Source organism: Mustela nigripes, chromosome X (genome assembly GCF_022355385.1).
Source record: "Mustela nigripes isolate SB6536 chromosome X, MUSNIG.SB6536, whole genome shotgun sequence".
NCBI classification, from domain to species: domain Eukaryota; kingdom Metazoa; phylum Chordata; class Mammalia; order Carnivora; family Mustelidae; genus Mustela; species Mustela nigripes.
The window spans coordinates 16535814-16561524 of NC_081575.1; the positions used below are offsets into that span (position 1 = coordinate 16535814).

The 25711-nt window shown below is 49.1% G+C and overlaps 2 long non-coding RNA genes across 2 annotated transcripts; one reads left to right on the forward strand and one right to left on the reverse strand.

The window, feature by feature from the left end:
- Positions 1–374: 374 nt before the first annotated feature.
- LOC132007539 (uncharacterized) lies at positions 375–25499 on the reverse strand. Its single transcript, XR_009401388.1, has 3 exons — positions 25259–25499; positions 24890–25027; positions 375–863 (listed from the first exon to the last, which is right to left on the reverse strand). It is a non-coding gene; the product is annotated as an uncharacterized LOC132007539 (long non-coding RNA).
- On the forward strand, positions 13074–14963 carry LOC132007362 (uncharacterized). The gene is made up of 3 exons (XR_009401325.1): positions 13074–13481; positions 14185–14234; positions 14600–14963. It is a non-coding gene; the product is annotated as an uncharacterized LOC132007362 (long non-coding RNA).
- Positions 25500–25711: the final 212 nt, after the last annotated feature.

Genomic DNA, 25711 nt, shown 5'->3' on the forward strand with positions numbered 1-25711 from the left:
TCCCATTCTAGGCACTGAGCTATGACAGTGAATAGAAACTGAACCTCAGGGCTGCCTGGGTGGCTCAGTCATTAAGCATCTGCCTCCAGCCTGGGTCGGGGTCCTGGGATCAAGACCCACGTTGGGCTCCCTGCTCAGCGGGAAGCCTGCCTTTCCCTCTCCCACTCCCCCTGCTTGTGTTCCCTCTATCACTGTCTTTCTCTGTCAAATAAGTAGATAAAGTATTTTTTTAAAAAAAGAAAAAAAAGAAACTGAGCCTCAGAGAAATTGAGGTCACACAGCTAATAAATAAATAAGTAAACAGCAATATGTTCAGATAATAATGAATGCCATGAAAAAACTTGAAACCAGGTAATAAGAGGGAAACTGGACAAGGGGTCAGAGAAGTCAGGGACTCTGAGGACTCGTCATTTGAACTGAGACTTGATGTGAAAAAGGAGGCAGCCCTGGGATGATCTTCGAGAACATTACAGGTAGTAGAAGCATCTCGTGTAATTTTCACTACAACCCCGATCCATTATACAAATAAGGAAACTGAGGCACAGATTGATCAAAAGAAACTTGCCCAAGGGCACACCCCTATTAAGAAGCAGACAGTGTTAGTATAACGTACATGATACTATACACAATATGCGTGGTATTGTACGCAGTGTTCGTGATACGATACTCGTTCAGCAGATGAGTAGAAATTCAGTCACTGTCTCAGTCTGTTTAGGCTGCTCTGACGAAGTACTATGGGTTGGGGGGTATTTCTTTCTCATGGTTCTGGAGGCTAAAAATTCAAGATCAGGGTGCCAGTATGGTCCAGTTCTGGCAATGCACTCTTCCGGGTTGCAAACTGCTGCCTTTGCTTGTGTCCTCACCTGGCAGAAAGACAAAAGAGTTCTCTGGAGTCCCTTTTACAAGGCACTAATCCCATGAATGAGGGCCCCATTCTCACAACCTACTCTCTCCCAAGGACCCCACCTCTTAATGCCATCACACTGGGGGTTAGGATTTCAACATATGAATTTGGGGGGAGCACCCAAATATTCAGTCCATTGCAATCAGGGTAGTTGAAGAAACAGCTTGTTTTAAAAGCTCCTGCCCCCTTGGGGTGCTTAGGTCACTCAGTCAGTTAAGCATCTGACTCGATTTTCACTCAGGTTATGATCTCAGGGGCCGTAGGATCGAGCACTGGGTCGGGGTCTGTGCTCAGCACAGAGTCTGTTTTCTGTTGGTTCCTCTCCCTCTGCTTCTCTCTCTCTCTCTCTCTCTCTCTCGCTCTCTCAAATAAATAACCTTTAAAACAAAAAAAAAAAAAAAAGGAAAAGAAAAGAAAAGAAACTCTTGTCCCTCCTTGAGGAAAAACAGAACGGGGCCCTGAAAACAGTCTATTCATTCAACAAATGTTTCTTGAGCTTGCCCTGTGTTCCAGGCATTATGTTAGATGCCGAGCAGGCACTGGTGAACGAAGCGAGGAGTGTAATCTGGAAAAGACAAGTAAAGGAGCCTCGGGAACTGAGGCTATTCCAGCCCCGAGAAAGCCTGTGTAGATGATAGGAGCTGTGGCCATCAGAAGGATCGCGAGTAGTTTAGTCCAATATGATGGCGGGGGATGGGGGCAGCCAATGGTAGCAAATGATGAGGTTAGAGAAGGAGCCGTGGAGGCGCCAGCAAATTTGGAGTCTGGAAGACTCCAGAGCAGAGAGAGCAGGCTTCATGGAGGGCATAAGACATGAGCTAAAGCCAGACCTCTCTGACTACGAAAAAGGAGTGAATCAAAGAAGGTCACCATTTAGAGCCCTAAGAAGCTCAGAAGACATGATAAGCTCTGGATTTAAGTAAGGAAACTGGAGTAAGGGTAGAAGCCAGGGGCAAAGACGAGTCCAGGCTGGACATGTTCAGTCTAGTAAATGATAATAACATCCCAGTGGATGGGACCAAGAATCAGCCCAAGAAATTGGAAGGGGTCCTCCCTGGGAGATACAGGATTGGAGGGTGACATGCACACAGGCAGGTCGGACCACTGCAGCCGAATTCCCTTACACTCAACACTCAAGACATAGTTAGGAAAAAAAAAGTAGATATGTCAATGGAGACAGAACTAGGTGAGCTCTGTCTCCCAGTGCAACAAAGAAGTCAAGGTGGGGCAAGACTGGTCATCATGGAACTAGGAGCCTTTGAACTTGGGCCTTAAATCAGAGCATTTTGTTAGGTGAAGTTGCACAGGAAGGGCATTCAGGGCAAAGGAAACCTCAAGAACACACCTGCAAAGCAACATTGTGGTCGAGAAGCATCTTTCTCCTGGGTAAATGTCTCGGTATAATTAGACATCGCCTCTCAGATTCTAGGCATACCCCCACATGTTCCTTTGGATACACTATTCTGTAGTCAGCACGCACCTCACCATTTCAGCCACGTGTTTGGTCCTCTCCCCTTGGCCACATGCTGCTGGAGCATGGGGGACCCTCTCTTACATGTCTGCTGCTTTGTCTGGACTTTGTCTTACATAGCACTTTGTAGGTTGACTGACCATGTGCTACTGAGGCTCATGAGCATAGGAACCATTCCAAAGATGGGAAGATAAAACCGCTGTAACCGCCCCCCCAAAAAGTATGTTTTGAGTTGGGCGAATTATGGACACATAGTGTTGACCATAACTGTATTAATAAGAAGAAATGTTTTATTGCCGTCAAAAGAAATGAGCGTTTTCATCTTTCTTTCCATCTCTGGGAAGGCCAGAAATGTCTAAAACCGTTTGCTATGGTGATCACTTGTCAAATATTTAAAAATTAGAGCCGTGGGGCGCCTGGCTGGCTCAGTCAGGAGAGCATCTGACTCTTGATCTCGGGTCAGGAGTTCAAGCCCCGCTTTGGGTGCAGAGATGACTTCAAAATAAATTAAAGCCATAGTCTGTACACTTAAACAAGGGTTAAAATGGCAAATATTATATTTGTTTTAACATACTTTTTAAAAAATCACCAAAAAGAAATTAGAGCCATAATGAAATTTTTCATCCCTAAAAGGAGACTCAAAGTAACATTAAAGTTTTTATTCCTATAACCTGAAAATAGCAAAGCAGATTTTTTTTCAAGTGTGTAAATTACATGTAAATGTTAAGGGCAAAAAGTCTTTTATCCCTAATTTTTAAACAGTAGCACATTTTGGAGATGCATGAAAGTACCCCCATTCCTCCACCTATGCATCAATAATGGTAACCTGGTCAAGCTTTAAAAATAAGCCCAGCACTCTTCAAACACACACACACACACACACTCACACACACACACACCCCGGCACAGGCACACACAACATGTTTATAAGAAACATTATCAAGGAACAAGTGTTTATTACAAAGGGAAAGCTTTCACAGAAACCTACTTTAATTCTAATTAGTATCAATCCCTATGATTGATCTCTATGATATCCCACTTAAATTGCATCGGTAGGGGCACCTGGCTGGCTCAGCTGGAAGAGCATGTGACTCCTGATTTCAGGGTTGTGAGTTCGAGCCCCACATTGGGGTGTAGAGATTACCAAAAATAAATAAAATTTACCAAAAAAATAAATTGTAATGATAGTTGTTTGTTTCAAAAAAATAGAGATAGAGAGGAGAAGGGGAAAAAGAGGGGTTGGACTTGAGAGAGATTGATTGAGTGATTTTTCTCCAACTTTTTCAGAAGAAAATGAATTATTGGGTCAGGTTTATGGCTTATAAAGTTAATGTTCGTTATACAATTACAAGACTTTCTGTATTCGTTATCTATTGCTGAACAACAAATCACCCCAAACCACAGCCATTTGTGATCTCACAGCATCTGTGGCTCAGGAATCCGGCAGGACGGAGCCGGGGATTTTCTGGCTCAGGACTCAGGATGCTCGCCTCGCGATCAAGCCCTCGGTGCAGCTGCAAGCTCAGCTCCGCTCTGTTGGCCTCTCCATAAGCTGCCTGTCTGAACGGTCTCGTGATATGGAAGACAGAGGGGATGATGATGGTGATGGTCAGGATGATAGAAAGAGAGGACAGGGAAGAAGGGAATGAAGGGGGGAGGAAGAGAAAAGAAGGGGAAGGGAGGGGAGGGAAGAGGAGGTCAGAGCAGGGAAGGGGAGGGAAGGGGAAGAGCCCAAACTAGATGCCACAGGCTTGCGGTAATTCAGTCTCAGAGGTGATACCTCATCCCTTCGGCCATATGCTACTTGCTAGAAGCACGTCTCCAGCTTCAGCCCGGAGGGGATGATACACAGGTGGGAATACCAGGAGGCGGGGACCACTGGGGACCATTGCAATGGCAGACCGCCAGCACAACATTCTTCAACCGATTTATGTAAATGCAATGAATGTCAGGACATAGACCGGGTGGAAAAATAAACGATATGTCGCAGCTGTATCCTTGCCTCGGCGAGTTGTATTTTCCTTCTCCAGGGAAAACAAGGCCCATGAGCTGCAAGTTACAGGATGGTCGGACTGACTGGTGGAAAGCATTCCAGAGGAAGCTCCCATCTGTTTTTAGAAGACGACATTGATGAAGACAGTTACCCCCCCCCCCAAAAAAAAAATCAAAGGTAAATCAAATAATAGAAATGATGATATTGGGTAGAAATTGTAATGCTGTTTCCAGTGTTACCTATGTTGGTGATAACAATCTTGCAACATGGTATAATTCAGAGGACGCCAACAATCTTCTAATGTCATTCGGAAGTGGGGTGGGGAGGTAGGGGAATGAGTTGTGTGTGTGTGTGTGTATGTGTGTGTGATTATTATCCAGCTTCAAACTATTGTCCAGCTTCAGAATCAAGGGCGGGGGTGGGTCTTTGCTCATTGATGTACATATTAATAGTAACAGGATTCTTCCCATCACTTACTGTTTCCATGTTTTGGCTTGCCTCTCCTCCAATTCACAACCACCTGACTTGGCTGTTGGTGACGTTTCTATAACTCACCTGCAGGGTGATGGGTAAAATCCTAGTAGCTGGCAGGCTGTTTAACCAGAACGAGCTGAGGGGCTCCCTGGGTAAGAGCAAGTGGGAAGACTGGGGACAGGTATTCCTAAACAGGTTTCCAGAGGTGAAGGGCCAGACTGGCCCTTTTCCCTGTGTCTTTGTCAGCATTCATTTGTAGGTGTTCTCCAACCAACAAGGAAGGGGGACTTGCTCTGAGTCAGTTTTCAAACATAAAGGAGCATACAAAAATCCCCACCAGCTGTCTAGAAACTAGTACCATTTGAAGGCACTTATATTCTACAGTTACGAGGGGGAATATTTAAATTGCCCAAGCTATTTTCAGTGTTATTTTAACTTTGTCTCACACACCCTATTATATAAACACCATACTAATGTAAATTATTCACCTCTTAAAGTTACTTCAAAATTTTTGACTTTTGGCCAAATACCTATTTCTTTCTATCAAGAATTCTTTTAAGTTGTAAGTCCACAACTTAAACACACACACATCTTTAAAAGAAAAGTTTATTTTCCAACTAATGCCCATAGAATATTTGGTCTGTTTTCTAAGCTGCTTTTACGTGACAAATACTAAAAGAAAGCCAGTGTGGGGAGAGAAGGACTGAGTCCTATAGAGGGAGGGAGATGGGTTTTTCAGGGCTAGAGGAAGCCCAGCCCTCCAGGCTATGAAAGGTGGGTCGACTTGGGGACAAAGTGACCCAAAGTCAGTGTCCGCGACCTTCCTGCACCAACTCCCTGGAATGATTTACAGTCTGCAATCAAAATAAAATAACCTGTGCAAAAACCTGCCTTTTTTAAACAACCCAAACTACAAATTCATTCTCGTTTTCATTTCATATTTCATCTGCTAAAATTCTGCCCCACTAGGGTGGAGAAATCACACCCTTCTGACAATAGTCACATGTACTTAAGGTCTACGGATGCCCTGATACTTGGGTGACTGGAACTCGGGGGACATTTCATTTGCCCACATTACTCTCCACGGTGTTTTAACTTCCTGAAAATATTTAACGACAGTGTTTTCAGGGAGCCCGCGAAAATGAACATGCTCCAGTGTGAAACTTGGCCATCACCCTCAAAAACTGCCATCCCTAGGCCGGAAGGTGTCTGTGACTGTCCCGCTGCTCCTTCAAATCAGCACATGGTAAGTTTCTGGATTCTTTCGATGGATTTGTCTTGCCTGATACTGCCTGATGTTTTAAAACATTTGTGCATGAGTAATTTAACAAGAAATTGATTAACTTTCAAGGCCAAGTCAAGTCCTAGGTGGAGGGGGTGTTTTGGTGCGTGCACGTGCAGCGTGGGAGAGAGGGAGGAAGTGGTGGCGGGCAGGGGGTAGGGGGAGAGAAGAGGGGGAGAAAGAGAGAGATTGAGAATAGCAGCGGGGAAAAAAAAAAAAAAAAGAGCTGAGCTCAGGGGCCCCCGGGGCAGTGCACTCAGTTTAACATCTGACTCCAGGTCGTGAGACTGAGCTCGGTGTCAGGCTCCCTGCTCAGCTTGGAGTCTGCTGACGTTTCTCTCTTCCCTGGGGCGCCTGGGTGGCACAGTCAGTTAAGCATCTGACTCTTGGTTTCCGTATAGGTCGTGATCTCAGGTTGTGATCTCAGGTCCTGATCTCAGTTCATGATCTCAGGGACATGGGATCGAGCCCCGCATGGGGCCCTGCACTCAGCGTCCCTCTCCCTCTGCTTCTCTCAACCCCCCCCCCCGTGCACTCTCTCTCTCTCTCTCTCTCTCTAAGATAAATAAAATCATTTTTTAAAGTTTCTCTGTCTTTCTCCCTCTGCTCCTCAGTTCCTCCCCCCACCCCACCCCCACCAATCATAAATAAATAAATAAATAGTGGGTGGGTTTTCTTTCCAAGCCTAGCCCATCTCCTGGTGCACAACAAGATGGTATTTTCCCATCCTTTCTCTCCCCTACTAGGAACACTCACTCCTGTGTGGTGTGGAAAAGAGCCCGTTCCGATTGTGCAGTCGCCGTAAATTTGCCACAGCTCAGAGTCTGTAGAGCTACTGTGTAAGCCAAGTCCATCTGTTTGTTGCAAACACTGTTTTCATTACATCATGCCCCTGCTCAAGGTCTTTGAAAGCCTTCACATCATCTGGCAACTGAGGCCAAAACTCCCCTGCCTACTTGCCGACTGCCCCCCACCCCTGTAATCTATGCGTTCTAGATTGGATGGACACTATGTGTCCAGCCCGGTCTCCCCCTAATTCCCCCGTAGATAGCCTCTGTCCAGTTCTGCTCTGACTCCCGGCCTCTGAGCCCATGGTGGTGTCCCCCCCTCCCATTCCAGCCGAGCTCCACTATCCTTCAAGGACCAGCTTGAAACTTAGTTTGAAAAGCATAAAACAATGATGATACTATTTCAGGATTGGGTTCCCCATCCTGAGTAGCTAATCTCACTATGACGAAAGGAGATGTGTTTCAGATGTTGGGCCCCGGGGCACCAAAGGCCACCTCAACCTCCACATCCTCTCTTCCCTTCTTGAGTATGCATTTGTCTGACCAATATGTATACGCATCAGACACCAACGGATGGTGGGAATTGTGCAAAGTGCTGAAAATCTACCCATAGACAGACATGTCCCAGCCTCAAAGAGCTCGCTGTCTGCTGAGAAGACACTCAGAATTAACTAACTTTAATAATGTGCTGGGACAGCCCAGGGCAGAGGCAGTTCACTCCATTCCGATGAGGTCATGTGTGAGGGCTTCAAGGAGGAGGTGGCCTTTGAGCTGGGCCTTGAGGGCTGAGGAAATGGGAGGAACAACCATCCCGGACTGGGAAGCGCCAAGAAGGTGTGCCTGGAAGGTGGGGGCACAACCCAGGGGCAGATTGGAGCCAGGCTGAAGAGGGCCTTGAAGGCCGTGTTCGAGGGTTATGTTTGAGATGTGTGATCTTTGTGCCAAGGATTAATGTGTTCAGAACTGTGCTTTCAAAGCAGAACTTAGGGGACTACCAGGAGGAGGCAACGGCTGGGGGGGATAAGTGGGCAGCCTGAGAATGTGACCTTGGTAACCCAGTGGCACAGATGGATGGTTTGAACTAAAAGACAGGAATGGAGGAGAAGAATTTGGTTTCCTTTCCTTTCCTTTACATACCTTACCTTTTCCTTCCTTCCTTCCTTCCTCTCTCTCTCCCCCCCCCCCCCCATCTTCTTTCTGCCTCTTTTGCCCTCATTCTCACTCTCCACCTCACTCTTGTCTCCACTCAGGTCTGCCTCTGGCCTAGACATTCCCCGGGGACCCTGAGCTAAGGAAGTTGCTGAGCGCTGGATTTAGGGCAAATGGGAAAACTGAAAACTAGGGCCACATCCCCAGCTCCATTCCCTGCTGCTGGATGGGGCTTGCTCTACTCCTTAACGGCTACAAAATCCCACCTGATTTTAAACGCAAGACTTATTTTAGGAGACAGGAAGTAAAGAGAAATTACATTTTCCACCAGTCCTAGAAATTCTGCTTATTAAGTCTTTTTTTTTTTTTTTTTTTTTTAATGCAAACGGTTCTGGGTTAGGTTCCGGGATGAGAAGGAGAGCTGCCAGTGAGTCCTGGGAGTCAGTGTTAACAGCTTGAATGTAAATGCGGCAGCTATAAATATTGACTTTTCCTCCTTCCCTATTGCAACAAAGTATTTCACGGTTTGGAAAACACATCTTGGTTTGAAACAAAGATAGCACCCCTTAGCACCCTTCAATTTCCTGTTCCCTCCTCCTCCCTCGACCCAGCAAGACATTATTTGCCCCCAGGAGCGGTTTCCCTTTCTGTAGCTGAGATCCTCAAAGTGAAGTCATTCGCACTTGGCACAGCTTTTATACAGGACCTCCTTGGTGCTGGTCACTTTGGGGCTTAAAAAAAAAAAAAAAAAACTGTGTCTCTGTGTGTGTGTGTGTGTGTGTGTGTAAATGAAGCAACGACTATCCAAATGCGTTTCACCTTCCCTGAACAACATTACCTTTGACATGTTGGCATTGATCTGCCTTGGGTTTGTTTGTTTGTTTTTCCTTCTCTCCTTTTCATAATTAGGGAAGGCTCAAGGAAAGTGCTAGAAGTGTAAGGTTAAAGACTGATGATCATAACATTTATAGTGAAACCGAGTGACAGATTAAAGTCTAGCCTGGGACTCCACTTGAACTCCTGTTCTTGTACCCAGGAGATGGGTCTTCTGTCTCCTTGCCCCTTTCACCGCACTGTGCTCGGTCAGTTTATCCTCTCCACTGAGGAAAGGGATTCCTGCTTATTCATAGGGCAGTGACACCGTCGGGCCCTCATGGAGAAGAGAAGGAGGCCGCCCTATGCCCCTTCACTGTGGCCTTCCTTTGCGCAAGGGTCCAATCATTTCTGTCATCTGAGACAGTCTTTGATTTAATGGGCAAAACTCCAGGAATAATTAAGACAATAATAGTACACACCCGACAAGAAAAACATGCCGTGTTTAAAGAAGAAATCCCTGCGGCATTGAAGGCAGGGATTCTGCGTCTTGGAGGATGGAAAAGAGACCTTGAAATCAAAAGCAACAGCCGTCAAGGATTTGCTAAGCTCCTCTTTGGCAGAAAGGAAAAATGTACTAATTCATTCTACTTTTTCCTGGTGAGATCATGGGGGTGGGAGAAGCTAAGATTTGAAAAATTCCCCCCAAGTTCTACGTTTTGCAAAGAGCTAATTTTTTAAATCATAACTAATTTCATAGAGTGCCATAAAAATTACCAAAGGGCATTAATTTTTTTTTGTTTAATCTGACAGTTGGGCAAGCATTTTTCTATTACTGCTGCTCACTAACTAGCCTTTGCTTGAACCCTGGGGAAAAAAAAAACCTTTACAAATAACACAGTAGAAGCTTCATAACACGATTCCAGTTGTTTTCTTTCTGTTAAAACTGTAACTCTATCCTGATTTTATCTCTCTGAAGACTTCTGGATATTTACAACATAAGGAAAGTCTTGTTTCCTTAACTCAAGGCCTCCATGAAAAAACGTAATCATAAAAGACATTTCTATTTAAAGTAAAAATGCTAAGATCTAGAAATGTTCTAGAAAAGACTCTTGCACTCCACTCCCTTCTCTAGTACCTATTTCCAAACACTCATTGGCAATGGCTTTTCAGAAAACACTTTCCAGAAAGTATTCCAAATACCTTGTTGTGCGTAACTTTCTTGCTGAATATCCCCAGTCTAGAGCTAATTTATTTTTCTCAGCTGAACTTTCAGACCCTTCAAAGCTATTGCTAAATAATAAATAGCTTCTTTTTTGAAGAATAAAAAATATATATGTGCTATTTTCCTGAAAACACTCGCTTGGAAAGAGTATTTTCCAGATGACAAAGATCGGGCCGGTGTCCCTTTCGTTTTGGGGTCCGGGATTATCCAGTGAGAAGTTGCCTCACTACTGGTGGAGGGCCTCCCTGAGGCCCCGCTGGTGAGCGGGAGCAGGGTTCTAATCCCAGGACGAGTTTCTAAGCACTCCTTAGTGCAGTTTCTACCCTGCGAGTTTTGTCAAGTTGCGAAGGGCCTACTAAAAAATGAGAAGCCATTTGCAGAATTAAGTTTTGCTTCAGAGGTCCTAAGAAAACCAAAGAAAATCCTTGAGACATCATATTTGAAGAGTATTTGAAGATTGTTCACTTAAGTAAATACTTAAGCCTGCCCTCCCTTTCTGAGGCCTGGAGCCATGTTACTCACCCTGAAAGAATTCATCAATATTCAACTGGCTCTCTAATTTGCTGATGTAGCAAAGAGAGTTTAATAAAGAAAGCTGTTGCAATTTTTCTTTAGAGAACGTGTTTTGTCTTACGCGGCTGGAATCTTCTGCCCTTCTCCTAATCTAGGTGGGGTTACACGCTTACACGCAGCTCCATCAACCCAAGCAAATTTACCCACGCAGCCGAGCCTTAAAAGCCCAGAAAAGTCTTTCACCCAAAGGACACTGGAGCTTTATAAATGATCGATCTGAGGATTTAGAAGCTTGTTCAGTCACGTCTGACAGCCCAGCAAACTTTCAGCCTGTCCACGAAAAGTTCTGAAGAACTGAATATGGAAACAGTAGCTCAGTCATGAGTTTTTAGCGCCCACCGAAGTCGTCCAAGTCACTGCAGTTTGAAAACCCTTTCTGAAAATCCCATCTTCGTCGTAGAATCTTTTCGGTTAATTTTTTAAAAAGGCTTTGCAGACCCTATTGGACTCCACTCTCCCTCCCCCACCTCTAAATGGGGGCGGGGTGGGGGAGAAAGAAAGAAAGAAAGACGCAACGCCTTGGGTCTGCAAAACCGCCATGGCAAAGAAATTTGAGATTTTTACATTAGATCTCCAGAAACATCACAGTGAAACGCATGCGAGACTTAAGCAGCCTCAGAAACTCGAGCACGGCGGTATCAGTGCGTCTATTTCTGCGTACTGATCTCGCCCGTGCGTGTGTGTGCGTGCGTGCGCGTGTGTGCCCCTGTTGCATTTTCTCTTGGCACCTGATTTTTCTTTTCTTTCTTTCTTTCTTTCTTCTTCTTCTTCGTCTTCTCTTTTTTTTTTTTTTTTTTTTTCTCCTATCAGCGGCCGCGCGCTCTCCTCCACCACCCAGCGCGCGGGCGGGACGCAGGGCGCAGGCCGCGGCAGCCGCGACTTCCCCCGGGAAGTGCGGGGTACTCAGGCGGCGGCGTCAGCGCGCTGCTCTGCTCCCCGCCGCCCACCACTCTCCCCCGCTCGCCCGCCAGCTGCGCCGGCAGCCTGGCGCGGCGGAGCCCACGGGCCGGGGTCGCCGAGAACCTCCACCGCGGCCCGGGCCCCAGCGATCGCGCCGGGCAGCTCCTCCGCGGCCGCGCTCGGTGCGCCCCGCTGCCCCCCTGCCCGGGGGCCCCGGGGGGGGGGGGGCCCTCCCGGCCCGCGTGCCGTGTCCCGGGCTGCGGTCGCCGCAGACTGCGCTGCCCATTGCCCTTCCCGTCCGTGGCCCCGCTCGCTTCGAGTCCTGCTTGGCGGCGGTTTGTCCCACCCGGGACGGGGAGAGAGGAAGCAGCCGGGCTCGTTTTCTTAGACAGCGTTTAGGCGCTGAAATCCATACGGGGTGTCTCGCGAAATTTTTATAATGACATTTTGCAAAAATGCAGGAATGTTGAAAGAACAAGACGAACGTCTGTTTACCCACCCACCCCCTTGGATATACCAACTGTTACCCCATTGCAACACTTGCTCCCCCTGTGTATGTGCGCGCGCGTGTTAGCTGCATCATTTGAAAGTTGCAGACATTATAACATTTCACCTCCGCACTTCAGCGGGCATCTTCTAAGCGTTAAGGACATCCTCCTACTTCTCTTCAACTCCATTCCCACACCAAGAGGAATGAACTCTCCGTCCCTAACCGCCTCTAGCACCCACAGGAAGGGGTCTTTCCCTCCGGTTTCTCCGCTTCAGTCTTAAAATCAGTTTCCCTTCTTGGAATGGGGCTTGGGTGGACAAGTGCTGCCTCCCTCCGCGCTCTGTCCCGCGCCGCCCAGTGCGAACCGCCAGCCAGTTCGGGGCGCGCCTCGTGCCAGGGCCCTCTCTCCCTGAGAACTCGGCCGGGTGGCGAGGGCAGGGGAGTCCCGACGAGTCTAGACGCACACGCGCGAGGGAGAGCGCTCTCTTCCGCCGTCCCAGACCCCGGTCTCCTCCCCCAAACGTTCTCGGGCACCCCCAGCGAGCACAGGGCCAGGGGCTTCACTCAGCCACCTTGCTCTCTCCCAGCCACGCAGAGGGGCACCCTCAGGGGACCGACGGGCGCGGGGCGGCGACCTTCACGTGGGTCTCTGGGGTGCGCGCTGCGCTACCTTGTGCCCCTGGCTTGGCCATTTTCCATATTCTCTTTTCTCCCTGAAGCCCGCTACTCGGCTCGGCATCGGCCCCTCCGCCTGCCCAGTGCCCTCCTCGGCCCTCGGCGGCTGCGGGCCCAGGAGGTGGCGTCGAGCGCCCGCTGCCCCCCCCCCCGCCCCGCCATTCCCCGCCGCGCCCTCTCACCCCCTCCCCCCTTCCGCCCCCGGGCCTGGGAGCAGCGCGCGGGACGGGCCGAGGGCGGGGGGAGGGAAGGGGGGGGAGCGTGAGCACCGCCTGGCCACGCCCCTGGAGCCGGCTTTTTCTAGGGCCGCTGCCGGAGGCTCTCCGCCGGGTCCCCGTTCGCCTCCCGGGCGCGCACAGCTCCGGCATTCGCTCCGCTCCGCCTCTGCCACGCCGCTCTCCGAGCTTCGCCGCAGCCAGCGCGAGAGCGCGCCCTCCGCGCCGCCGCCCGGGCTCCCGGCGCCCGATCCCGGTGGCTTGGTGCCCGGCCCCCCGCGCCCCGCGACCTCGCCGTCTCCCAAGTCCTGGCCCTGCTCCCCACCCGGCCCAGCTCGGCCTCTGTCTGTGTCCTCCCCCCCCACCCCCACCCCCTTCCTCTCTCTCTCTTTTGCTTGCTTGCTTGTTTGCTAGCTCTCAGACCAGGCGAAGCAGCTTCGCAGGAAAATCCCAGAAACCTTTGCAAAAAGCTGACAATGAAATTTAAGAAGTTCTTCGATTTCGGCGCCATTTTCGAGTGGAGCGAGAGGTGACATGCGATTTTTTTTTTTTTTTTTAAGGGACTTTGTTGGCTGGCGTCTTCCCGGCTAGTAACGTTGGTTACGGACGACTGGAAAAACCCTGGTGACAATGCTGGAAAAGTTCTGTGTTGCTTTGGGGTTGTAAAGCGCGTTGGGGGCCGGGGTGCGGGGGAAACGGACCTTGAAAGTGTTCAGCACACGATTATGGCCGGGAAAATTCTTAGGAAACGGGCTGGGGAGAAAAGCTAACAAGGAGGGGCGGGGAGAGCAAACTGAGTAGAGGGGCAGGGACCGACTGTCAGCCTCGCCCGGGTCGGGAGCCACCGGTTTTGACAGACTGTAAATGAACTTTTCGTGGCTCTTATTGGCAAGCAGGAAAATAAGTGTTGGAAAGAAATATGATGAATTTTGCATTGTCTTTACCCCCATTAAAACGCTCGAGGATGTTTAGTTTTCCCTGGAGGAAACTTGACATTGGGAAAGTTTGGCACGACTGCGCCGAGGGAAGGGACATCGTGTGTCTGGGGTGTGGGGAAGAAGGCGTCTGCAAAATTGAGACAAGACGTTGTAAAATATGAACAGAGGAAGAGGCGTTTTCTTTGGCTCATAATTGGTTTGGCCAAACACAGTTCAGCTGGGCGGGGGTGGGGTGGGGGTGGGGCTGTGGGCCACTCGCAAGTGCAAGTATTGATTCTTTGTCTATTGTATCAGCGACTGACCGCCTCCTGAAGTGACAAGACGCCTCTTTGTAATCTCTTTTCGTAAGTAAATTTCAGTCTAAGGGGAAACCCGTAAACTCAGGGAGCGAGGTGGCTTTTTAGGAATGTTAGTCGTTGCACTGTCACTGGGAGAGAAGGGGGTTAAGCGAAAGGTACAAAATGAATTCAATTCCAGTGAGCTGGCAGAGCGATCTGGAGGGGACCTTCGCCTTTGACACCACTGCTATTTCGAATAACTTGTTTTTCTCCGTAGTCAACCAAGGAAATGTTAAATTAGGGATGACTTTAACATATGATGTGATATCAGACATATTTGTGTGGAACATAAATACTTAATTGGGAGAGGTTTGTGGAGTTTTAAAGTATAACTGTGCATTTGCTAAACGTGTTTTTTTTTTCTTTTTAAGGGCAACCAAGGACATTTTTCGCCATTAATCTCAAAAGCCACTGTAAAAGTTGTTTGTAAATGAAATAGCCAAAACAAGGTGGAATTAAGAGACAATTGTATGTCCCAACTGGGGGAGTGGAGTTATTATATTAATAACTGTGTTCACCGTGACAGAAGTAGTGAATCTCAGCCTGGTGTGATGAATTTTGTGCTTAGTCTGATTAAATACTGTGCACATTTCATTAACTAATAAATAGGACACAACATCCATTGTACTGGTTCTGAAAAACCATATGATTTTGAAATGACCCAGAACACTTAGCACACTTGGATACTTTAAGTGTTCATGACCATATTGAAATGTATTTTAATTTTCGAAACCATTACAGTTCTATGCTGGTTCTGTTGTTTTACCTTTTAGGTTTGTGGTGGAGGTTACAGAGTAGTTTCTTCTCTGCTTAATTGACCATTTCGCTTAAAGGAGGGGGAGTGGGTGCCATGTAACTTATTGCTAATGTGTGTCCAGTTTAAAAAGGAAAAGGTGGTGTGTAATGAGTTAAGCATTAAGGAGTTTGCACTGTGACCGCCATTTCAGGACGTGAGTTTCTGTGGAACTGCTTAGGACAGGAAAGAGTGAACTGACACCAAGTATTGAAATTTCTTGGATTTATGGTTTGATAGGTGACATTGAAAAGTATAAATTATTTATAACTAAGTTTGAGTAACCAGTCTCATATGTAAACATCTAGATATTTTATTTAGAGACAATTATCGCTCAAAAGAAGGGGGCGCTGGGGGTTAAAGGGGACATTGGATGCTTGTATGGAAGGATCTATATTTCCAGCTCTCTTATATGTTACAATCAGTTGAAGCTGCCAGAGACATTTTGGTTATCTCCTTTAAGTCAATAAATGAAAAGTTGTGCTCCCCCCCCCCCCCCCACGGGGACATTACATCATTACATGAGACTTCTGATTTGTAACATGCAGCAGGAAGAAGTTTCCCTAAGACTTTAGAGCTGGCAAGAGAGATCCAGATAGTGCCAAAGTGCCTCAATTTATTTTCTCTTACTATTATTTCCTTCAGAGGTAAGACTCTTCCCCACCCTCATTCCTGTCTCCCACCCCTCTGCTTTTCACCCTACACTTTTCCAAGATTCATCCGCTGCGGGGGGGGGGGGGGGGGGGTGGAGAGTCACACCCTTCGCTACACCGGCCAGTTTCGAAGTCAAACGGTGAAGTCCTCAAAAGTACGTCGATCTGGAATGACGCGTCTTAGTCCTACCCTTTGCTTTATTCCTCGCCTTTGGGTGGGACTTGACGGGGCTTCCTTCCGGTCATCATGTCTTTCTCCACCTGCAGGTACCCCAGAGCAATCCCCCCCCTTCGTTGACTCCGAGGGGATGCAGCAGCAATTCATGTTTTGAAGTGCTTTGAACGGTTCAAAACGTGAGGCGCTGCTATACCCCCTCGCGGGGAAGTTGGAAGGTTGGGTTCTGCTGGACTTGTGTTCCTGCGGGACGCCCGCTCCCAAAGGCCAGTTCGGGAGCAGGTAGGTGGGCGGGGGCTTTGGTCTCTCCTCTTCCCTCTGCGCCGCCCCCCCGCGCACGAGGCACCGCGGTAGTCCGGGGGAGGGCGCCACCGCTGGGCGAGGACCTGGGGTGGTCGGGGGCCGCGGGCAGGCAGCGCGCGCTGAGCAGAGCAGGGACGCGGTGGCCAGCACTCAGCCGTGCCCTAGCAGCGGGAACAGTACTGCAGTAAGCGATCGGTGCTCTGGAGTATTGTTTCTGCTGCCCGGGCAAGGCTGGGACTCCCATACGGGCCCACCCGCCCAGGTAAGTCCCAGTGCAGCGCCCGCAAGTGCCCACCCCGAAGCAGAGAGCCGCGAGGCGCGGAACTTAGCGCGTTAGCCCTCCATCTAAGGTTTGCCCGTGTTTGAATACGTAAATGACTGTGAAAGATGCTTCTTGTTAGCATCCCTTTCCCTGCCCAGGTGAAATTTTAAATGATTGCAAAAATCCCTTGCGGATCACCTAGAATACCACCCACACGACAAAAGGCAAGAAGGACCACCTTCAAGCCCCAGCAACTCAGTGGGCGCCGGGTATTGGAAAAGGAGCAAGAAGAGGCAGGAAGGGTGAGCGGGCGCCCTGTGGCTCCTGGTAACTGGCTCAGATCCTGCGTGTGGGGAGGGCTTTGGGGTCCAGGAAAGGCGCACGTTTCTGGGCCCTTCTCAACACCCTCTTTCCCTCCCCCCGCCCCCCAGCTGAGTTGCGGGGAGCTTCCTGGGGGCTGGGGCAAGGACGGTTGTGGCGAGGCTCCGGGCCTAGCATGAAGGTGAACCCCAGCGTGATCGGAGGCCTGCAGGAGAGCAAGGAATGAGGCGCTGCGTTTTCTAGCTGCTTCTCACCTTATCGCCCCAAATCTGGCCCCGGAACTCCACTGTGGAGGCGCTGCCTCAAGGCCACCTTTGTCGCTCCAGGGGCCTCACGGAAAAGAAATGTCCCCCCGCCCCTGGCAGGGTATTGGCCTGACACTTCCTGAAGAAAATGGCAGCGCCCGAGCTGTCCACCGAGGGCCCTTCCCGCCCGGGGCACAAGGGAGCCTTCGTGCCGCAACCCCGCCGACCCCTAGAGCCACCTGCACCCCTCGCGGGGGTCCCGAGCGGCTGGGAGCGGGATGGCCGGCCTAGAGAAGAGCCGGCCCAGGCCTGCCTCGTCCTGTGAAAGGCGCCGCAGGGGCACATGGCTTTGGGCCTGGCGTCTGGGTGGGTAGAGGACAAAAGGAGGTGCGGACTCGTCCCCAAGCTTCAGGCCCTCTTGGAAGCGACCGAACACCAAGAGCCCCGCGGGCCTGCACGGGCTGCCTCGAGCTGGCCTTGCGGGCGGCCCGGGCCCGGGGTCCCCGCAGTTCTGCGGGCGGGCAGGGTGGGGAGGCCCGGGGTCGCGGGCGGCCGGGAGTCGGGCAGCCCCCAGGGCCCACGCGGCCGCGCTCCCAGACGCCCTTGCGCCCGCGGCGGGCGCGGGGGGACGCTTTGGGGGCCCTTCCGGCCCCCGCCGCGGCCCCTCGGGCTCCCCGGGGCCCTCCCCGCCTCGCCGGCCCCTCGGGCGCGCAGTCCCCGGGCCCGGGCGGCGAACGGGTTCCCGCGCCCGCCTTTCCCCTGCCCTGGGGGCGGAGGGTGCCGGGAGGCACCTGGCAGCTGCCCTCCTGCCTCCCACCGGCCTCCCTCGTCCCTCTCTGCGCTGCTCTGCACGGGCGCCCCTCGAGCCAGAAGGAGGCCCCGGGGCAGCCGGCGCCCAGCCTCCCCCCCCCCAGCCCCGCCCCCCCCCCCAGGACGGCGCCCGCGCCTTCCGGCTCCCTCCAGTGGGCTCCTGCAGGACCCAGGTGAGCCGGGGGCCCCTGGGGCCGCGGGGGGCGGAGGGGGGCGGGGGCGGGGGGCGTTGCCTTCCAGAAGCCAGGCGGCCCTTTGCCCCGGGCCGCCCCACCCCACCCAGGGACCTGGAGATCCAGGGCGCCCACTCAGCCCTCTGACTGCTCGGCGCCCTTTTCTGACTTAACACATTCATCTTGCGCCATTATTCACACTGGTCCAAGTCGCCGTGTGAGATTTCCGCCCCCCCCACCCCATCCCAAGGACAAAAATGTGAATAAAGCAATATTTTAGTCAAACATTTCTGTGTTAATTAAGAAGATGGCAATTCGTTCCAGACTATAAATTCTCTTTAACAACTCTCCAAGGTATTCTTTAAAATTGTTTTTTCAGCATTGCTAAATGTGCATCATAATGTGTGAGAGACTTGTGTAAAGTGAATCTATAGTCGGCTGAACAACCGATGCAACGTTACACCTTCAAGGGGGCACCTTTCCACTGTTTTCTCATGTTTTCCCCCCCAACACGTGTTATTTGTTAGCGAGGAAGCTGCATGCACACGGCATCGTATTAAGTTTATTAGGCAGATGTGGCTCTTAAACTAGGAAAAGCTTAATCTAGCTCTAAATTTGAAATTTGACATTTCTTTAAGTTGTGGGATAAGACACACAGGTAGCTTTTAGAACCCAGAATGGAACATAATTTAAAAAAAAAAAAAATCACAGGAATATTTATTTTGAAGACATCCAGCACCTCCCTTTAGCAGTACTGACTTTTTTTTCTCCCCCCCAACAAAGGCATACTACAGCAACACTCTTGGCCCGGATCTGGATACAGAAGACTCCTGTTTCAAGAAAATACAATCATCTCTCAAAGTCTGTAATTTATATGCATTTTTAACTCACTAGGTATTGAAAATCACCCAAGTGTCCCACAACACGGGGTAAAAATCTAATCAATGACTGAGTGTACTATTATACATCCTTTAAAAATGTTATTGGAAAATGTTTTATGATCTGTAAGGCGAAATACCCACTCCCACCATTTCTTCCTCTCTGCTGCTCCCCCAGACCCACGCATCTTTGTTCCAGCTGGCACATTCAACTTGATTTTCCCGCCAAATGAGTCCGTTACAAGGGGAACATCAATTGATTTGAACAGATGTGTGTCAGTGTTACTTGGGAAACTAGATGCCAATAACCAGGGCCACAAAAAAAGGCAGTGGTTGCAAGTCTGTAGTAATTTATGGGGGCATGCAGACAAGGACTCAAGTGGAACCCCAAACAGAAAAACACTTGGATATACTCCAGTGCCAAGAGACTGAATGAATGCTGCTTGTGATTTCCATTAATACAGGCAACTGTCCAATTAAAAAGACCCAAGAAGGACTCTGCAGTGCAAATTATTTTGCTGTTTTCAAACACCATACCTATCAGATCCTCAAGGCAGATGGCGTGGCTACATTTGTTCCCCCCAGTCCTGGGTCCCAGAGCTCAGGGCAACACTTGGGGCCAAAGTGCGTGGGAGTTCACTTCTAGGCAGCTCTGCCAAGACCGCCATGCAAGATGAAAGTAAAAGTAGGTTCAGAAAGCATGTTTTGGAAGATCATGGAGTTTATTGACAGGTCTGAAGGACTTGAATCAAGGGCTGTATATCCCAGTCAGCATAACTTTTTAGAGAGCTATTTTCCCATGGGCTGGCAGCATAATTTACCTTCATAACCTTAGAACTTTATATACGCATTTGTATCTCAAATTATTACATTGCTCATAAACCATATATATATATAATATATAAAATATATATATGGTTTATATATATATATGGTTTATATACCATATATATGATTTATATATATGTGTGTGTGTATATGCATATCACCAATGATAGCAAGTGTGTAACTCTCTGGTCCTGCGCACCCCACTCACCCGGCCCACTAGTTACTGTTCAAAGAACAAAGATCTACTAGCTCTTCTAGCCTATTTCACCTATCCACCACCTTTGCCTCCCTCTCCTCCCTCACAACTGATCTTTTTGGCAAGTTCAAAAAGGTTTAGACTCCTATTGGGGGTGGGGATAGTAAACTGAGCCATTAGGGAGGAGTCCTGAAAAGATCTCCATTTCCCATGGTGGCTCAGGCTTGGGAGCACTCCCCTGGGCCTGGAGGAGCTGGCGGTGGGGGGTAGTCCTGGTTTCACCCTCCCCCCAGCCAGCCAATCAATACTCTTAGTCTGGGAACTGAGCACAGGGCTGGGAGTCCGGATTGCTTTGAATTGTGATTCTCTGGAGAGGCATCTCCCTCACCTGTCCCCCTTTCCCTACCCCCAGCCGCTCTCCAGAGCAGACTTTTCTCCCAAGACCAGATCTTTTAAAGGCCTGGCCACAGAAACCGCAATAGCGAGAATCCCAATCATCCCAGCATCTTGCTGTTACATGCCTTTCCAAATGTTTTCATATTTTCCACTTGCAACAAGAGATAAATAGGATAAGGCCGTCAACAAAAAGCAATTACAAACCAGAAAACAGGCTTCTGGAGGTTAAGGATCTGTCTTGGGCTGGGCTGAGGCCTCTGACTCTGCTCATCAGAACCAACTAGACAGTAGGGACTAGAGCAGGAAATGGAGCTGAGTTCGTTTGGCCAGAAACATTCAAGGGGCAACTGAGGAATCTTGCGATGAGCTTCTGCCTGCACGCTGGGCACTTCCTGGGGGAGGCCCGAGATTGGCCCCAGGATGATGGAAAAGTGACTGTGCCTGACCCAGCGGCGGCCAAGTGGATGTGTGCAACCCCCATGTGGTTTCAGTTCATTTAAAAATCTCCGGCCCATATTGAGACTTGCTATAGAGTCAACCAAATTAATCTTAAGGAAACAAATAGAACATCCAGCCAGAGGGGTTCACTTAATGTAGTCACTCGCTCAATGGAACCTCTTTCAGCCATTGCAAATAATAATTCTAAAGACTACACAGAAACCTGGAAAACACTTATGATGCTGAGTTTTACAAATCAGGGACACAAAATCGCATGGACACCACGATTCAAAAGTAGGGGTAGGCGGGGTGGGATTTGAGTTGATATTTTTTTTTCTTTCTCTACTTTTCCACGTGTGTTTGCTATGCCCTGTTTTTGTGTTATGTTGTCAAGCATAATTCTCTGAAAAGCCTCCAGGGGTCCCGGGCAACACAAAAATTTGGGGTCAAGGATGCGCAGACCTCAGACATCTCGGGGATCATCATGTCACGAGATACCGCTGTGCACTTGTGACAGATTGATAACTGAAAGGTCTGGGAGCCACTCCTCTTCATAGCAATACAGCTGGTAAGTATTGCAAGACCATTTGATGAAAGAGGGGGTAGGGGCAGGGGGCCCTAAGCAAGGGAGAGAGTAATTGCCATGGGTGGGGGTAGAGAGGGGAGCTGGGTTGTACTTTAATAGTTTAATGGGAGGTGGGGGTCAAACTATGTGTCTTTTTAATTACTTGAAGTTTCTTCTTAATGAATTGAGACTTAGGTATTCATGCCAGGATGTTAAAACAAAGAATTTATGCTCTGCTCAGCAAACAATTAGAAAAACATGAGCTATAAGCACTGCATACGGAAGGTCATCTTTAATATGCTGACTTCATAGAAGTAGTCAAGAAAAATCAAAAACTGCATGAACAAAGTGTCCCAGAAGCAGAATACATAAAAATGCTCATTTCAGTATTTTTAAGGCTGGCAGTTAGGCAATTAGGAACCTCCCGAGGAGCAACCACACAGGATTGGGCAAACAAAGTAACTTGCATTTAGTAAGTGACGTAAGAACGTGCTCCTGCGGAATACTCGGCGTGCAAAGAAGCACGCCAAGTGTTTGCCGTTTGTGACTCTGCAGTCTGAGGATATAGGGAGCATTTCGTGTGCAGTTTTGTTTCACCGTGAAGACAAAAGGCCGGAAGGAAACAGCAAAACTTTCATAGCGGTTACGTCGGAGTTGCGGTCTAAAGGATCAAAGAAAGATGCCGAACTATTTTTGCGATGTGTTCCTAATATGTACTCTAAGTGTATTGGGAACATTTTGCATTCATAGTTTTGTATCAATCATATGGAAAAAAGGCTAGGAGGAAGTATGCCAAAAGTCCATCAAAGAAAGATGCTGAACTATTTTTGCGATGTGTTCCTAATATGCAGTATAAACATATTGGGAGCATTTTGCATGCATGGTTTTGTATCAATATACAGAAAAAAGGCCCAAGGGAATACCCACAGATCTGATTATGTTATGGTTATCTGTGGGTTGCAGTACGATAAAGTAATAATACAGGTAAGGTACAAAATTATTTTTGCAATATGTTCCTGAATATGTAATACAAGTGTATTGGGAACATTTTGCATCCATAGTTTTGTATCAATAGAGAATAAGGCTAGGAAGAAATATGTTAAACGTTAATAGTGGTTATTTCTGGGTTCTAGTATTATAGACGCTATCTGTTCTTCCCTTTATGCTTTTATGTATTTTCCAAGTAATACTTGTATAAACAACAAAATTCATTACTTTTATAGCGATAATAAAACTTGTTTTATTTTTTTAAAAGAGTTTGTATTTATTTAAAAAAAAAAAAAAACCCACCCTAGTCCCCCGACCTGGGGATGGGGAAGGACTTCCTATTCGGGCAATGAGAGGCCTAGAATACATTTGCAAACCTGTCTGGCCAAACCCTCCCCAGCTTTGGTTTTTTGCCGTGCAAATGTGGGTTATCGTTTGCTCTTGGCAAAGGGAAAGGAAAGCATAATTTAAAAATACAACCATGACAGAGTCATAACAGTAATATGGCTAAAGAGACTGCTATCTCCTGTCTAATCAAAGTAACACTTTAAGAAGGATAGAAAGTTGAAACAGGCTCCTTTTCCTCTAGGAGCAATTCAGGATGGCGCGACTTGGACACGTGCCTGGGGCTGCAAGACACATTGACCAGTTTGGGACATGCCCGAGTCAGGAAAACACCCCACAGAAAGCCTGATTCTGCTCAGCCAACTTTTTGCAGATGACGACAAAGCCCCCTGTATTTCCCTGCCACTGCTGCCAAGCTCCAGAAAAAACCTGGCATTGGGGAGTACAGGGGAACCCCGAATTTAGGCTTTCGCTGTACTGGAAACCCACCAGGCCCGTGGCCCGAGAACACATCTACCAAGGACAGGAGCGTTCCTAGGCTGTATTTCCTTGGACAGAGACACTGGAAGAGACAGGGATGTCCAGCCTCTCCCATCCTCTTAGAAGCTCTCTGGGGAAACTGTTTCCCCCAGAGAATTATTCGCACTCTGGAGCAAGAGGATGTTACTGGGCATTACTTTCAAAACATGCCTCTATCGTATTCCTTAAAGCAGAAGCTGCCGTTGTGAGGCAAAAATATACTTGGAGAACATTCTTCCCATTTCCTGGTGTCGTGCCCTCGTTCTGCTTGAGAACAAAGAGTCATGGGACCCAAGGGGTCCTTTGGTGACAACGTGTGTGCTCCTCTGTACGTCTCTCATAAGCATTTTTCTCTGCTGCATTCCATCAATCCGAGCACATTTTCTGGGGGCCCTAGCTCTGTGCTTCTTCTGAGCCAGGTCAGACCACACAGAGAATCTGCTTGGCTCAGCCAAATTATCCAGTGACCCCCTTTCCCCTAGGCTCCATTCTAGTCCCTGCTAGACAGAGTGTAAAAGACGGGAAGAGTGTGGGAGGGCCCCCTTCCCAAAGGGGACGTCTCCTGCCCAGCTGAGAACGAGAGAGAGAGAGCCTTCATTATAACCCCTGACCTTAGCTCTTCTCATTTACCAGTGAGAAAAGCTCTAGCCCCTGAACTTCTGAACCAATAAATGGTCCTAGTTCCGCCAGGACAGAGAGCACTCCTAATTGGGAGTATTCCAAGAAAGGCTGGGTCAGGGGCAGGAGCAGGCGCCGAAGGAGCTGAGAGCTGCCCTTTTTGCTAACAGGGTCAGTGCAATCCCTCATTTTACGGAAGAGGAAACTGAGTTGCCGAGAGAGGAAATGCGTTGTAGAGAGGGTCATGAAGAAAACCGGTCGCCACGTTTGGACTGGAACCTTGATCTTCAGGGCTCCGTCCACTGTAACACCCTCTGTGTACAGGACAGACGGAGCCACCCAGGAAGGCAGTCTGAAGGATGTGGGGCTCTGTGAGTACCTTTGCAGGTGGGCAGGGCCAGAAGAGGCAGAGATGGCAGGGAAGGGCTTCTGGCAGGGGAATGTGCCCCCCCCATCCTCTCCACGGCATGGGCACTCAGGAAATAGGTCTGGAGGAAACTGTGAAGGTCAAGTCTGGCTTCTCAACCTGAGCCATTCAGACCATGGAGGGGATAAGCCAGTGTCCCCAGGGGTGCAAAAAGCCACAGAATACTTATGGCACAACTTCCTAGAGAACACATTGGACTCAATAGTGAGTCATTTAAAGCACTGTTCTCCTGTTAAAACCAGCACAGATCCCAAAAGATCAAACTGAGGCCTCAAAAGCATTTCGAGTTTGTCCCAGAACTTCCAACCCAGTCCCATGCCAAGGGCGCATCTGTGTACTGGTCTATAGGCATTTTGGCTTTTTGTCTGTTTTTCCTGCAGCACCAGGATGCTCCACTTCTGATAAGAGCAGTTCTTGCCGCTTTCTGCACTGACTGTGCTAGAGAAAGCTCCTGTGAGCCTAGCCTAACCAAAGAGAGTACTCGTGTGGGTTTTTTTCCCCTCTGCCCCCACTTGCCTTGCTTTACCATGCTCATCACTGGGAGGAAATCCACCTTCAGCAGAAGAGAATGAAAATGACACGCACACAGATACACAGGAGAGAGAGGGGGGGAATGAGAGAGAGAAACGACATTGCTTGAGTCCCTGAGCCCAGGTCAGGAGCACATATTGTCCCCCACCTTTTTTTTTTTTTTTAAATCCGGTTTCATTTATTCATTCAAGTACTTACTGAGGGCCTTCTGGGTTGCCAGGCACTCTTCTAGGGTCTGGAAATAGAGCAGTCCACAAAAGAGACAGATCCTGCTCCCGGGGTTTACATTCTGGGTTGAGTTGTGCTTCTGTCATTTGCAACTGAAAACAATGTTGCCTGCCAGATGACGAAGAATTTAAAAGCTACGATAAGGATCAGAGAGCGAGAGAGTCTATATACTATAAACAAGGGAAAGTGAAATTTCTGGAGCAGAGGAATCACATGACCTGTCACAGCCCTCTGGATTTGAAGCAGACGTGTTGGAAGCAGTGACTTTGCAAAGGCTGTGGTGGGCGGGGCTTGGATTTGCTCCATTTTTAAAATACCCACACAAAGAGGATGTCATACCTGAATCAAGGCTCCCAGTATGAAACTCAACCCCAGGAAAAGCTGTTCCGGGGCTCCTGCTGTCACCTTCATCAGGCGGGGTCCTTCGCTTTCGCCTTCTTTGGCCCTTTGTCCAGCTGCCGCCCCCACGTGCACCTGCGCCACTGGCTGGACCGGGTCAGCTCACGGGAAGGCCCACAGGAGCTCGCATCCAGGCTGCCCTCTCCCCGTTCCGACCCACTGCACGTGAAAGAGCCCTTGCTCTTCCTTCTCCAGAGGCTTCCTTGACTGCCCCCCCCCCCCATCCAGGCCAGGCCAGGCAGAACCTCCTTTGAACTCCAGCCACACCCAGGTGCAGGCACTTGCTGTGTCTCCTGCAATTCAATAGGAAGCCACCTGGGGGCAGGCACCGGGCCCCCTTCGCTGGCTTCCCAGCTGGAGCCTAGCCCTGGGCCTGACCCAGCAGAGGGGCTG